Raw genomic sequence first — 12,868 nt, 5'->3', positions numbered from 1 at the left:
TATACCTATGTAGATTAACAGTGTAACTGAAATCAGGACAGTAGCAAATCAGGATGTACGTTATCTCTCAAACGGCTCCCTTTGCTTTAGTTTCTGAGTAAATAGTTAAAGGAGTATCATGTAACCAGACACTTGAAGACATTCTAGGAGTTTGGTTAATTAACCTGTGCTTTCAGTAGTTCATGTAATGTCTATCATTATGTAGGAAAACACTGTAAAATAATAACAATATTATATGCAAAGGACCAGAAATAGTACACATCCAAGGTTTGAATACAAAATAATATTGTGGCATTCTATTTATAATGGTAGATTCAAGGGGGTCTCCTATTCATTTCTGTTTCTATCAGCATTTGAGCGGAGCTTGTGCATCATGAGGGTAATTAATCTTAGTGATCAACCAAGAAAAAACAGTTTTAGATGTCTTTTCACTCTTTATCTTGCTTGCTGCTATTGGCTCATTCCTCTTTGCTCTCCAATGCATGCTACCTCATATCTATCCCTGCGGTCACATAGTTGACTATTGTATACACAGAGTCCTTATTCTATAGGAATTTGGCACATGACGAATTTTTCTGTTGAACTGTAATCAGTTCTTCAGTAGTGTTGTGGGAGCGGTACGCCATCAGAGTTCTCTTTACCTACATCCAGGCACGTGCCAAAGCCTATGTCCCAAATGTCCTTTTTCTTAACCTGCTGTCTCTTCCTGCCAAGTCAAGTGATCTAGTCCATGGTTCAGTGAAGTACCTCTTTGGCCCACCATCCAAAGGACAGCAGCCATTCACCTCTCTCTGGACCCTGCTTGCTTCAGGTCTCCTTGGTGCTACAGGGACAAGAAGATTGATCACCTTCTCACTGAGATGGTTGGCTGTGTAATGCCAAGGAGACTTGGTGGCTGCTTGTCCTGACCTACAGGCTCTGGTCGAGCCAACAGGTCTGAGATGGCAGGAGGGTTTAATGTTTTAATACCAGATTTAGTTATTTGTAGATATTTGACATTACACTGGATTTTGATTTAGAAAAGTGATACAGCATTATGCCAAAATCACGCTACAAGCATGATGTAATGATTGTAATATACAGTGGAATTGCAATGCAGGCTGATTCCCCATGCCACTCTCTACATGCTCCACTGTCACAAAGAGGGAGGTTTTGTCCTAATTAGAGAGGTCCCAAACCATGGGTTGAATAAAAATACAGTCTGGAAATGTTCAGATAGCCTGCCTAGTGAGGCGTTCTTAGTATTTTTTTTTCCTAGCAGTTTGCATTCTGCTGCTTAATTTGTAAGAGTGAATGTTGTGGTTTTTTTCTGTGTGAAGTCATTTTAGCCAGTACTTCTGAAGGACAAATCTTGTACTTCACTGAAATCAAGTCCTGAAAGTTGTCAGGGGGAAGAGGAGCGCCTACATAAGGTTGGTTGTTATTTGGAGATTCAGAGTCAAGGACTCCAGGGTAGTTTTGCATGGCATTTCAGATCTGAGATCTGTCGGCATCGAGGAAGAGGTGGCACAGCTCACTTGAAACATCTCTGGGACCAAGGCCTTTTCTGGCTCCATCAGGAGTTTCAGGTTTAAATGGCAATTAAATCAGATGTACCTTGTGCCATTAGTGTGTGACATGCCAGCTCTGCCATGCAGGGACAGGGTGGCCTTGTGTGCCACCCTTCGTGGTGGGAAGTTACACCAAAATGTAAAGCTACACGTGGTAATATAGTCTAAAATACCATTGCTGATGATTTTTAGGCATTCCGACTGAAGTGAGGTGAAAGCAAAGCCACCACAGTTAATTTTCAATTTTCCGTGGTAAAAAAGGGATGGGGGGAGATAGCAGCCTGATAAGATGTGTATACTACAAATCATATATACACGAAGCTATACTAACCTTTGAAATATTCGTAAACAGTTTCTGTGGAGAGCAGGGGTAGATTTTAAGCAGCAGCAGCCAAAATGTGGAAAGCAGCAGGTGTGGTGCATCCCACTTTCTGTGCCATGGTGCTGGAGCCAGGGGTGCCTGGCGAAAATCTCATAATGAAACAGTTGAATGCTTTGAGAAGTTGACCACAGCTCAGCAAAGCAGATCTGAACTAACATGGACTGCCTGTCTGCCAGTAAACAGATGCTTGCACTCCATTGTTTAATTGAAATTTAATGAAACTGAAATATACTTTCGTAAAATCCACCATGAAAATGTGTTCTGCTTGTGGATCCTGCACACAGAGGATCAAGCTATAGTCAGGGGTGGGGGTCTCTGTCAGGTACAGAGATAATGCTTGAGATTAAATTGTTATACAATCAACACAACTTCCATGTATTATGCAATTTAGATTTTTTAGCCAGAAATCTTTTCATTGCTGCTGCTGTTATTGGTAGTGATCTGTTCACAGATGGATTAGAGTTGGGGAACGTTATTAGGCCACAAAACGTTCTCGTTTTTGCAAAACCACCTTGCAGCTGTATCGTTCACACATAGTCTGCATTTCTCAGCTACCAGTCATTCTAAATGGTAAAGAGCATACTACTGCACTATGGGAGCGTTTTTTAAAAAAAAGGAAAAATGAAAGAATCCTTCTGATTCACATTCTTTCTCACGAGGCTATAATTTCAATGGCCTGGCCTGCAAGTTATGTCATCATAATCTCTTCTGTTCTTCTCTGTGCTTCATGAACAATTTTTCATGGAGGAAAGGCTGGATATTCTCAAGAAGATTCTTACTCTCTGAAAATAGTAAGAGTTTTCTGATTCTCTGAGGCACTGTGGGCAAGGTTAATAATTACTGTTTGTTGCTTTGTTCACAATTATTTCCATTGGGCATTACAATCTCGCTCTTATTTCTAATTCTGGGATTTGATCCCAGGCTAGGGAAATCAGAGGATTAGTACTTACTTTTCCTCCATATGCTGTACAGTCTGCAGTGGGGAATCAAGCATATATAAGTGACTCCCTCATAACTCTCGCTGATAAAAACTGCAGTGCCTAAGCAGAGAACCTGTTGCTTGGTTTTCAGAGGTCCTTTTAGTTTGGATGACCAAATTTAAATACCTGGAGGGCACTGCAGCTATAGATACATTCAAGGAATCTCACTGTGATTCCCTGAGTAGTTCTACAAAAAAATCCCTCTGACTGAATTTTCCTACTGTCCCACTAATTCACTCTGCTCCCGAAAAACTTTGAACAGTGTTCAAAGTTACTTTTTTGGAAGGCATTTTTTCTTTTTTGTTACTTTAATTGCTGAACATAAATCTCGGCGACTCTGCCAACCTCCAGTTTCTCAAATTAGTAGCATTCCTATTCCTGAACTAGTATTTAAATGTAACTTAGTTCCTTTCCACAAGAATCAACCTGTAACAGATAAATTGACAAAGAAATTGACAATTCAGAGATGCCAGTTATGCCACTTTTTTGTACAGTAAAGTGTTTGAATTTCATAAGGTAGGAGCATGTTCTCAAATACGTATGATACACACCTATGGAATGTGATGTTCTGGAAAGTCTGCAAAGAAATCCTAAAGAGTCCTCTACTTACATTCCCAAAAACCAATAACATGGATTAGAGACCACAATGTTCTGCATTAGTCTGAAAGCTCTGGAGAGCAATAGGAGCCGCATGGCACTGAGCCATATATTTAAATTGAATGCCTTTTAGAATGAGATGAATAAACATGTTGGAATAACACAACCACTTCTGTAAATTTACAGGTTGCACCAGCTGGCAGATTAAAAATAAGAAAACAAGAAGCTGAAGAGTTGCTATTACCAGGAAGATCCAAACCAATGGACTGTATGGATATAGATATGTTTGAAGGCATCTGCTCTTCCCATTACAAGGTAAGACACAGAAGGATTTTTCTGCTGGTTTGTTTCTCTTCAGTGCAGTGCAGCTCTCTTTTGTGGCACTGCCCAAGATGGCAATGGAGGTGTTCTCCAAAGCTTGTTCAGTCTAGTGGCTCACTGCTAATAACTGTGGCCTACAGTTAATGTATAACTGGACTATATTCAGTCCTGAAAAGGCCGCAACTTTCAAAAGCCAATGACAAATGTGAATCCTCAGGGCCTGTAAAATTCAAAGTTTTATTATGTAAAGTACCTGTTCAGATAGCCCTACAGGCTGTCTTTTTTTAGAATGTGCTAATAGGAGACCTTCCCACTCACCTAAGGCATCTTTTTTTTATGTGCTTATTAATTGCTGTAGATTGAAGTAGACTTGAAACCTGTACTTCTTAGTGCAGGATCTAATCAGGAGAAAACGTCTCTAAACTGGATGCCAGAAAATGTCTCTAACTGGAGATGCAAGTTATGCCATTTTCTTTGTACAGTCTTAGTGTTCTTTCACTTTCAGGATTGTTTTATGGTTTGTTTACAAAAACTGCTGCATTTTTCTTTTTTTCTATCTATTCCAATAAAAATTAATTACATATTGCTCTAAGCTGAGGGTGGTGGAGAGCTTGATACATTTTCTTGGCATCTTTTGCCTGATGCCTGGCTATACTGTCACTTATTCTGAATGCTTCCTTTACGGAGTTGTTTTCAGGGAAGGTACAAAACACAGATTTTTCAAAACTTATTTGGAACTGGTAGAAACACTTGAGAAAGACATGAAGTAAACTAATTTTAAAGTAAAATTTCTCATTTCTAAGATGATGTAGTTCTACATGGCTGGGGGATGGCTATGTGGGACTTCTTCATATTCTAACAATTCTGATCAACACAAGATTGCTACAGAGCAAATTGAAAACCACACCACCAGCTCTGTGTTACTCAGGAGCTCAAATCAGGCAGCTGTGCAGTTGCAAAAAGGGGCAGCTACAACTGGTCTTAGCTGGTGTCTGCTTTGACCCAGAGAGGACTTTCAGCTGAAGTCAGTGTGACACTCCATTTCTCCATTTTCACCAGCCAGTGTTAAATGATGAGGGAACCGTCTGTGCTGGGGCAGTGCACTGCCATTGCTTCCATTCTGTACGAAAATACTGGCCACCAGTGTCCAGTGTTAGCAGTCTGCCATTTTCACAAGCATGAGATTCACAAACGAAGAATGAGAGGAGTGTAAGAACTAAATTGAAGAGATCCTCTTCCTAAGGTGGGGAATGTAACAGACTGTGGCACTGCATCCTATAGAAACAGGAGGTGTTCCCTTGTATGCTGAAATAACAGGAATGAAATGTGTGAAGTATTTAGAAAATGCAAAGATAAGGAATAGCAAACACAACTTACAAGGAAAAACACCTTCAAACTCTTGAGTACTTGGGACATTCCAGTAATTTTCCGTAATTGTTGTTATGGAGGAGTGTACATAGTCCATAAAAACCTGTAAGATCTGGTCTAGATAGCAGACACTTCTCTAAAGAGTTTTATTTCCCCTCCCAGATGCTTGTGTGACCCCTGGTGTCCACACACAAGTGCTCCAGTGGAATTTGTGTTGCCACCAGTTATTGCCAGCTTCCATAAGTATAAATGCTGGCCTGGTCTGTGCTTTCTTGTTTGAACATCTTTACACTCGCATTTTATGAAAACCCTAGCTTTAGTGCAAATTCCTAATATAATGGGGGAGAGGGGAATGACAGCTTTGGTTCCACATATGCGAAATGAGAATACCATTTTGTGTTGCCACCTTGCCTGCTTTAATCATGTCCTTCTCTGAATTCGAGCTTCTGAGTTTGTGCTTCTTGGCATGGGAGGGAACTCAGCTTTGGACAGGGCCTCTGGCTGTTGCATGGCAAGTAATCCTTCCAAATAGGATTTGCATTCTTGCAGCAGCCATTCTGGGGATAGAGAACGAATACATGGAGGCAAATTCTGCTTACACAGACGTAGCTCAAGTCCAGCCATTCAGAGCACGAGTCAATGGCAGACAGAGTTGCACATAAACTGAGTCCTTTCTGAAAAAGAACTCGTACTAGTGCCTAAGAAAAATGTACAGGGTCAGAGCGTCTGCAGTGTCTTAGTTAACTGGATTTATAGGCACTTATTCACAGCAAAAATGTTGTTAGAGCCCCAGAGCTGCTTTGTTAGTTTTCATTTGCCAAAGGCTGTCATACCTGCAGAGTTGTTATGTGGAAATGTGAGCTTGCAAGCCAGCTACTTCTGTGTACTGTCTCGGTCTTCACTTAAAACTTCATTGCTCTTTCAGTGCTGTGTGCTCTCTGCTTTAAAGCACCTGAGATGGTCTACTATAATGACTCTTCTATTTGGGATGACAGCCTGCAGCTGTAGGATAGAATAATAACTGGAGGTAATAGTGGCTTAAATCAAAGCCAGACCTTGAATCCCTGGACTTTTATATTGGCCTTTATTTGTGGGCATTATTCTTGATAGCCTTCTAGGTGTGTTTATCCTTTTTTGGCTGAGAAATGATTGAAACATCAAACAAAGCTTAGGAAGTGAAGGAACAGACTACCTTCTGGTTTATACCCAACACAGATATTCTGATATTAACAGAAGCTATGCGAGTTCAGTTAATTTTTTTCAGCAATCTAAGTTTTAAATGAAAGCCTGAAGAAGAAGCACCTGAAAACTTATGGGAAGTCATGTATTAGAAGAGTTCAAAACTGAATAAAAATTTCCTTCAGCTCAACAAAATGTTTTGTAGCTCTTGGTTGGGTTTTTTTTTCTCTCTGCAGAACATAAAGATGTGTTTGTTCTCTGTATTGAAGCACTGGTAACTTGTTTGAAAATAAGTATTTCAATTATTTCGGGATACCTGAATCAAAACCAGTTCATTTTGCTAGGAGTTCACAGTTCAGTGAAAGATTTCCTTACAGTTAAATAAAATAAACTGATTTTGCTTATGACTTAGTTCTGTCTTTCTCCTTTCTGGTGCACTGAATTTGATGTTCCTATTATTCACTTTTACTATAGTGCTGAGGGACCCCAGGCATTGACAAGGCCTCAGTTGTGCCGGGTACCATGCCGGGTGCAGCATAAATTGCAAATGCACCTTTCTGCAAAGAGCATATGATCAAAGAGGCAACAAAGATTAGATGGGTACAGACCCAGGAGCACAGGGGACAGTGAGACATTTTTCATCAGCATGGTAAGCAGTGGCTTCAAGAACTTGCAGGCAGACATTTACATGTGCAACTCTGTAGCCTTGAGGTGATTGTGTTTTAAGGTGGTGGAGAATCAAAGCATTTCATCCCTGCAAGTAGGGAGGGATCCGAAGAATTGCCTATAATGTCACTATAATACTCCTTCCATGCTGTTTTGATTTGAATAAGAGCAGTTTGATTTAAATCAACTCGGAAATGGGAGCAGCTTCTTGGCAGTGGGGGGAAGCCTTTCCCTTTTGGAAGCGAAGGTGGCATACAGCTTGCCAGTCCTGCAGTGTAATTTGTCCTGACATTTGCTGGCACAGTAAGTTCTAACTGCAGTGACACTTGCCCTGTGTGGCATAATTCGAAACACTTTTTCATAATACTTCCACTTGAACTGAAAGCAGCCAAACTGTCTTTTCTAATTTCAGCCCTTTTGATCCCTTGTCCCCAATGGTAAGTTCTGCTTCGCAGTGTTTCCCAGTGCTGCCTGAAGTAAAAAGATGAGATAGCAGGTAGCAATCCAAGGTTTTTCCCCTGTCGCTACTCGAGAGCATGCTAGAAGTCATTGATCCTTTATGAGCTAAATCCTGAAGGAGTTAGCTTCAGAAGTTAGCCCTCCCAAAGAAGACATTAAGATATAGAAGTAACAACAGAGCCAACTAACAATAAGGTGTGTTTGTGCTTGCCTCCATTTGTTACCACTAACATTGGACACTAGTCACGGAATATTATATTTAAAACCCATTGAAAGGAAAATGGTATGGAGCGAGATCAGAGTCTTCACAATCAAAACCAATGCATTTTTCTAGGGTTTTTTTTGGGGGGTTACCGAGTGGGAATTGTTACAACTCTGTTTTTAATTTGTTTCTGCAGGAAATCTGATATAAAGGTAAACTTGCAATGAGACTAATGTAAGAGGGTCTGTGAGTACTGGCAAAAAGAAAGAAGTGGGTACCTGGTTATGCAGGATGCATAGTGCTTCCTCTGGTTTCTTGCCAAACATAGAAACAAAAGCTGGGACACTTTTAGATGGCTACTTATTTAGCCTCATAACGAGTCATGGTTTTGAGGACAACCTCGTATCAGCTATGTGAGGTGGGGAAATGCCCTTATTCCACCCACCCACCCAGATGGCCACTGAGATTAGCCCGGGATCATGCAAAACAGAGAACTAAATTCCACTTCTAAAACCAAGCACCAGACCTGGCTATTCACTCAATACTCTTACACCAGTGTGTGACCTTTCTGCAGAATGAGTAGGCCATACCACTCCTATGCCTCAGTTAGATTAAGGATCAGTCTGTTGAATTTTAGCTGTGTGTTTCTAGGTCAGATTTAAAGTGAGTAAAAAGGTCACACTTCGTTTCAACTATTTGCTGTTCAGGAAGAGAACCGAAAATAGTAAATGGAGTACAGAAAACTACAGAAATTCAGGAGAGACTCAGTTTTGGAGTTCAGCTTCTTACAAGAAAGAGGCCAAACTGAACTTTTACACTCTAATCTGTCTGCAAAGGTGAGGTTGCAGCTGAGACAGCATCACCTTGTTGTGGTAAAGAGGTCCCTCTAAATAAGGATCCTCATACTGGGAATTAACTCAGTATACAAAACGTTACAAATGTATACAGTGTGACTTGTGTATTCATTTTGGTATCTGTGCTGTTAATTACACGTTAGATTACTAAAAGTGCATTTTTAAAGCTCTATTTGTGATATAACCTTTCCTTTTTTGTTTCTGTTTTCACCGTTCTTTATTCCTCCTTACATGTATGTGCTAATTGCTTAGATTTAGTTAGATGTATACTGCTTAAAAACAAGCCTTTGTAAAAGCAAATGCAAAGTAAAATTCTTTTTTAAACAAGTGTTTTTCGGTATTTAGCATGCCAACAGCAGTGCTAAGAAGTCAAAGGAATGCTCGTGAGTAGCAAGGCAGAAGCAGATCATGTGAAGTTTCACAAGTGAAAGCCAGCATCCTCTTTTGCACGTAGTTGGAGTTGTTTATAGCTGCAAAGAGCTAGCTGAGTGCTGAATCAAAGTGCTTAAAAAGCGGGGAAAGATTTTTGACGTCTCAATGTTCTGTAAAAGCATGTTTTCATGCATTTCAGTGTGGGATCTAAATTTAAATTGTTGGCATCTTTCTAAATGTGTATTTAAAAGGCATGGGAAAATGATATCTATGATACACTATGTCAGAAGAAGGAATGGTGATTTCTTTTGCTAGGAAGTGAGACAAAGGTGGGCTGAGCATGGTCTTACCCACAAGATCTGATTAGGTAATTTGGCTAAAGCTATGCAAAAAACCCCAATTTATCCACCTTAAATCTATCCTTTGGTTAAATGGGGTAATAGCACTAGCTTCATTTGACTTTGGGAACAAAATGAGGGGAAAAATGCATGTACAGTTGCTGAAGATCCAGATTGTTCAAAATGCAGAGCACTGTTATTATGACTTTGGTCTAGTTTGAACAACGTAATCAGCAGGCAGCTTTGTCTAGGCATCCTAGTGAACTACCAAACAAGCATTTAATATCCTAAATCCTCTGCTGGGGTTGTCTTTTGATTATATCAGTGTCATAATTCTTGCTTTCTTTCGTAGCTGTTCAAAGAAGAGATTGTCTGGTGCTTTTTTGAAAGTTACATTCTTTGTCCCAGTCCTTCTTCAGAATGTTCTGAAGAATTGTACTTTTTGCTCATTTAGCTGCATCCACTGCTGGCTTTGCTTGCTCAGCTTAGTCAAATTCTGGAGGTAGGGTTTATTGTCTATAAACTTCAGGTGGTTTAGCTACTCTGCCTTTTATGCTGGGTCTTTTTTTCTTTTCCACACCATTCTCCAGAAGAGACTTTCAAAGCTAAGAATGACTTCAGAGAGTCACCTTGTACTGTTCGTCTTTCTGATTTGGTCTGTTAGCTGTTCTTGTGTTATCTTATGGGAGAGGCAACTGTTCACCAAAAATGGTGCATGTAAAATCTTATTCTCAGAGCTTTTCTTTAAATTGAAGGATGTTTTACCCGTCACGACAGGCTTATTAATTTGCAATTGTTGCTTCCTCTTTTCAGATGTAATCTTCATGTCCTTGAGTAAATCTCTCTTAACATGCTGTTGTCTTAGGCACACATCGTTCACTTTATTTCCTGATTCTGTCACACAACCTAATAGCTTTCAGAATGGAGGTTGTCAGGTACCAATTGGCAGGAACCACCACACTACTCTTATTTTGGACTTTCTTTGGCAATTTAATAATACCGTATTCTTCAGTTTTCTGTTTCTCAGCAGTAGCTTACATCTTTCTTCATCTTTCAAACTCCATGTTTTTATGTCTTGCCTTAATTTTCCCGTTTTGGAGAATTTGACATCTTCCACCCTTCCCCTTAGCCTGTTGAAATTCTTCCTTCATCTTACTGCACCTTTCCAGGTTAATTTTAGCTGTCTGATTACGGGTGATCAATCTGTTTTTGTTCAGCTTTACACTAAGTGGGATGATCTTTGTGTTTCTCTCTTGGGACTGTGTTCATCCCTTGAACTTTTGCTCTGTAGAGAAGTAGAAACATCCTGCTTCTCAGTCACAAAAAAATCAAACACATTTTCATGCTGGTAGTTAGCATTTTATTGTCTTATCTAATTTCAGATCAAATAGATTTACATGGTGTCTCTTCATCTACAAGGAAATTATGCTAGCATTCCTATTCTCTTGTGCTAAACTTATTAGACAGGCACGTGTAACATCATGCTTCAATTATACGTATATAAATGAAAACAGTGCTTTGTGTTCTTCACACACTTCTGCATAACTTCCCAGTGACTTTCTGCTGGGTATCTCTTAAGAGTTTCCAGTCTTGTTCCATCCAGCATCTTTTCTAATTTAATGTTGCTGCTCTCATGATTCAAGTTGCAGGACACCTGACTTCCAGGCTTGGAGGAGTAAAGGAAATTTGGAACTTGTTAAAGAAATTTTGGCAAGAAGTGGAGGTAGTAATTTTCAATAGCTCATCCAGCAATAGGTTGAGAAATCCTAATGCCTGATTTATCTCTGATGTAAGTGGCACCACTTATTTTAAAGTAACCTCGGGAGTAAAAGACCAAAATAGAATGACCTGAGGCATGTACTGTACACATGGCACATCTGAGCAAAGCAGTCCTAATGAAATAGCCCTTCTTTCTCTCTTCACTTAAGGAGCTCCTGGGAAAGAAGCATTGTGATTTTCCCCTGCACAAGTAGAAAAGGCATGGGAAAGTGATGTGATGAAACCTATTAGGGGCATGTTCCTTAAAAATTTCCCTGGGGTGTTTGCTTTCAAGTATGAAGACTGTCTGCACTGATCAGTGGAAGTGTCCAGGTATAGAGGAAGCTGTTCTGCCTATTTTCCTGCAGATCTTTCCCCAAAGAACTGCAAAAAAAGTCTAACCACTTCAGGTATCAGAGGCACAGTCTCATCTAAGGTGTGCATCTGTTCCAGTGGAGCAGAGAGGAATGTGGAAAAACGTGTTTTAAACAAATGTAGTTCCCCAAGAGAAATTGGTGTTCGTATCAAAGATCCATTTTTTAAGATCTTGTAATTCTTCATAGTGAAAGGAGTAACAGAATGCAGGTGAGGAGAATGGTTCCGCTGCTGCTGTCAAGTTTCCTGTGTAACAGGCTAGTAAATGAACAAATTTTAAAAGCTTTTAGGATCTTTAAAAAAACCCAAACACTGAGGTTGTTGCTCAGTGTAATTATCAGAAGGGTTTGGCAGCTAGCCTTGACTGATTTGAAGGCTACCATTAGGACCTATCCACATCAATATCAAATATGGCAAGACATCTTAAAATCTGACACTTTGTCTATAATGGTCTATTTCCTATGGAAGGTGTGGTGTCGCACAGAGATATGTTTGGGAAGTGCTTAAAGATTTGTAGATGAAAGTTGTTATGTATGAAAAGTACAAAGTGTTAGAATATCAAAGGAGTAGGGGTTTATATTGAAGATTAGAAATAAATAATTGGCTACTTCCCAAAATGTGTGTTTAGTTTTCAAGAACCATAGGGTACAGTGTACCAGCAGGGTTCCCTAAGAATTAGGTTTGGATACATGGCTGCCAGCGGTAACTTTTTCTTAAAAGGAAAGGTGATTTTAGAAATCAGCAACTAATAGTACAAAACCAGTCTAGCGCTCAATCTGATAGCACAGCCATTGGAGTTTGGTTCTGAGGCAGGAGCTTGGGAGAGAGAGCTGGGGAAGGCATTGAAGGGGTGGGAAGATAATTTTCACACTCTGCACAAGTAGCATAAGCTCTTTGTTTAATCTAATATCCTGAAATCTGACATGGATAACTATCCACTGGGGATATTCAAAGACTGTAATTAAGAAGTTTTTATGTGAGAAGAGGATAACTCACTGAAACATTGCAGGAAGGGTAGCTGTGAAAATTTTTCCACAGATTTTTTTCAATGCTTTTTATCTCCAGTTTAACCTCACGTTGTACTGAATTGCCTTCGTTTTCCCTGTCTGATAGTAAATGCATTAGTGGGTTATGGCAAATACTCGGATCTATTGCAACAAGGGGATCATTTGCTATTTTTCTTCAAACTACCCGTAACAGTGCTCTGCAGCTGAGGCATACTACCTTGCAGTGATGCAGCAAACTAGTGTCAGGCTTTCCAAGTATTTTGTGTGCATTAATTAAACTTCACAATACCCTTTTGAGGCAGTATCTGACTTAATGCTCGGCAGTGCTCTGTGAGTAGTTATATTGTAATTAGTGCAGCTATTTATGACTGGAAGTATGGTGTTGCGTAAAATCATGGAAGCCAGCCCCATCACAACCATATATCCTCCTTCCAAGGTCTTAACGCTATGACAACAGGAA

General features: G+C 39.9%; 1 protein-coding gene across 1 annotated transcript in view; it reads left to right on the top strand.

The window, feature by feature from the left end:
• The first annotated feature begins 3,755 nt into the window (after positions 1-3,755).
• The window catches only part of TMEM108 (transmembrane protein 108), a 170,862-nt gene continuing 161,749 nt past the window's right edge, over positions 3,756-12,868 (top strand). Inside the window, exon 1 of the mRNA XM_009331246.1 lies at positions 3,756-3,824. The gene's annotated coding sequence lies outside the window, so the exon portion shown is untranslated. The remainder of the gene's footprint in view (positions 3,825-12,868) is intronic.

This window comes from Pygoscelis adeliae, unplaced genomic scaffold (genome assembly GCF_000699105.1).
Source record: "Pygoscelis adeliae isolate BGI_AS28 unplaced genomic scaffold, ASM69910v1 Scaffold99, whole genome shotgun sequence".
Classification (NCBI taxonomy): domain Eukaryota; kingdom Metazoa; phylum Chordata; class Aves; order Sphenisciformes; family Spheniscidae; genus Pygoscelis; species Pygoscelis adeliae.
The sequence above is the reverse complement of the archived record's forward strand: the minus strand, read 5'-3'. Positions and strand labels throughout refer to the sequence as shown.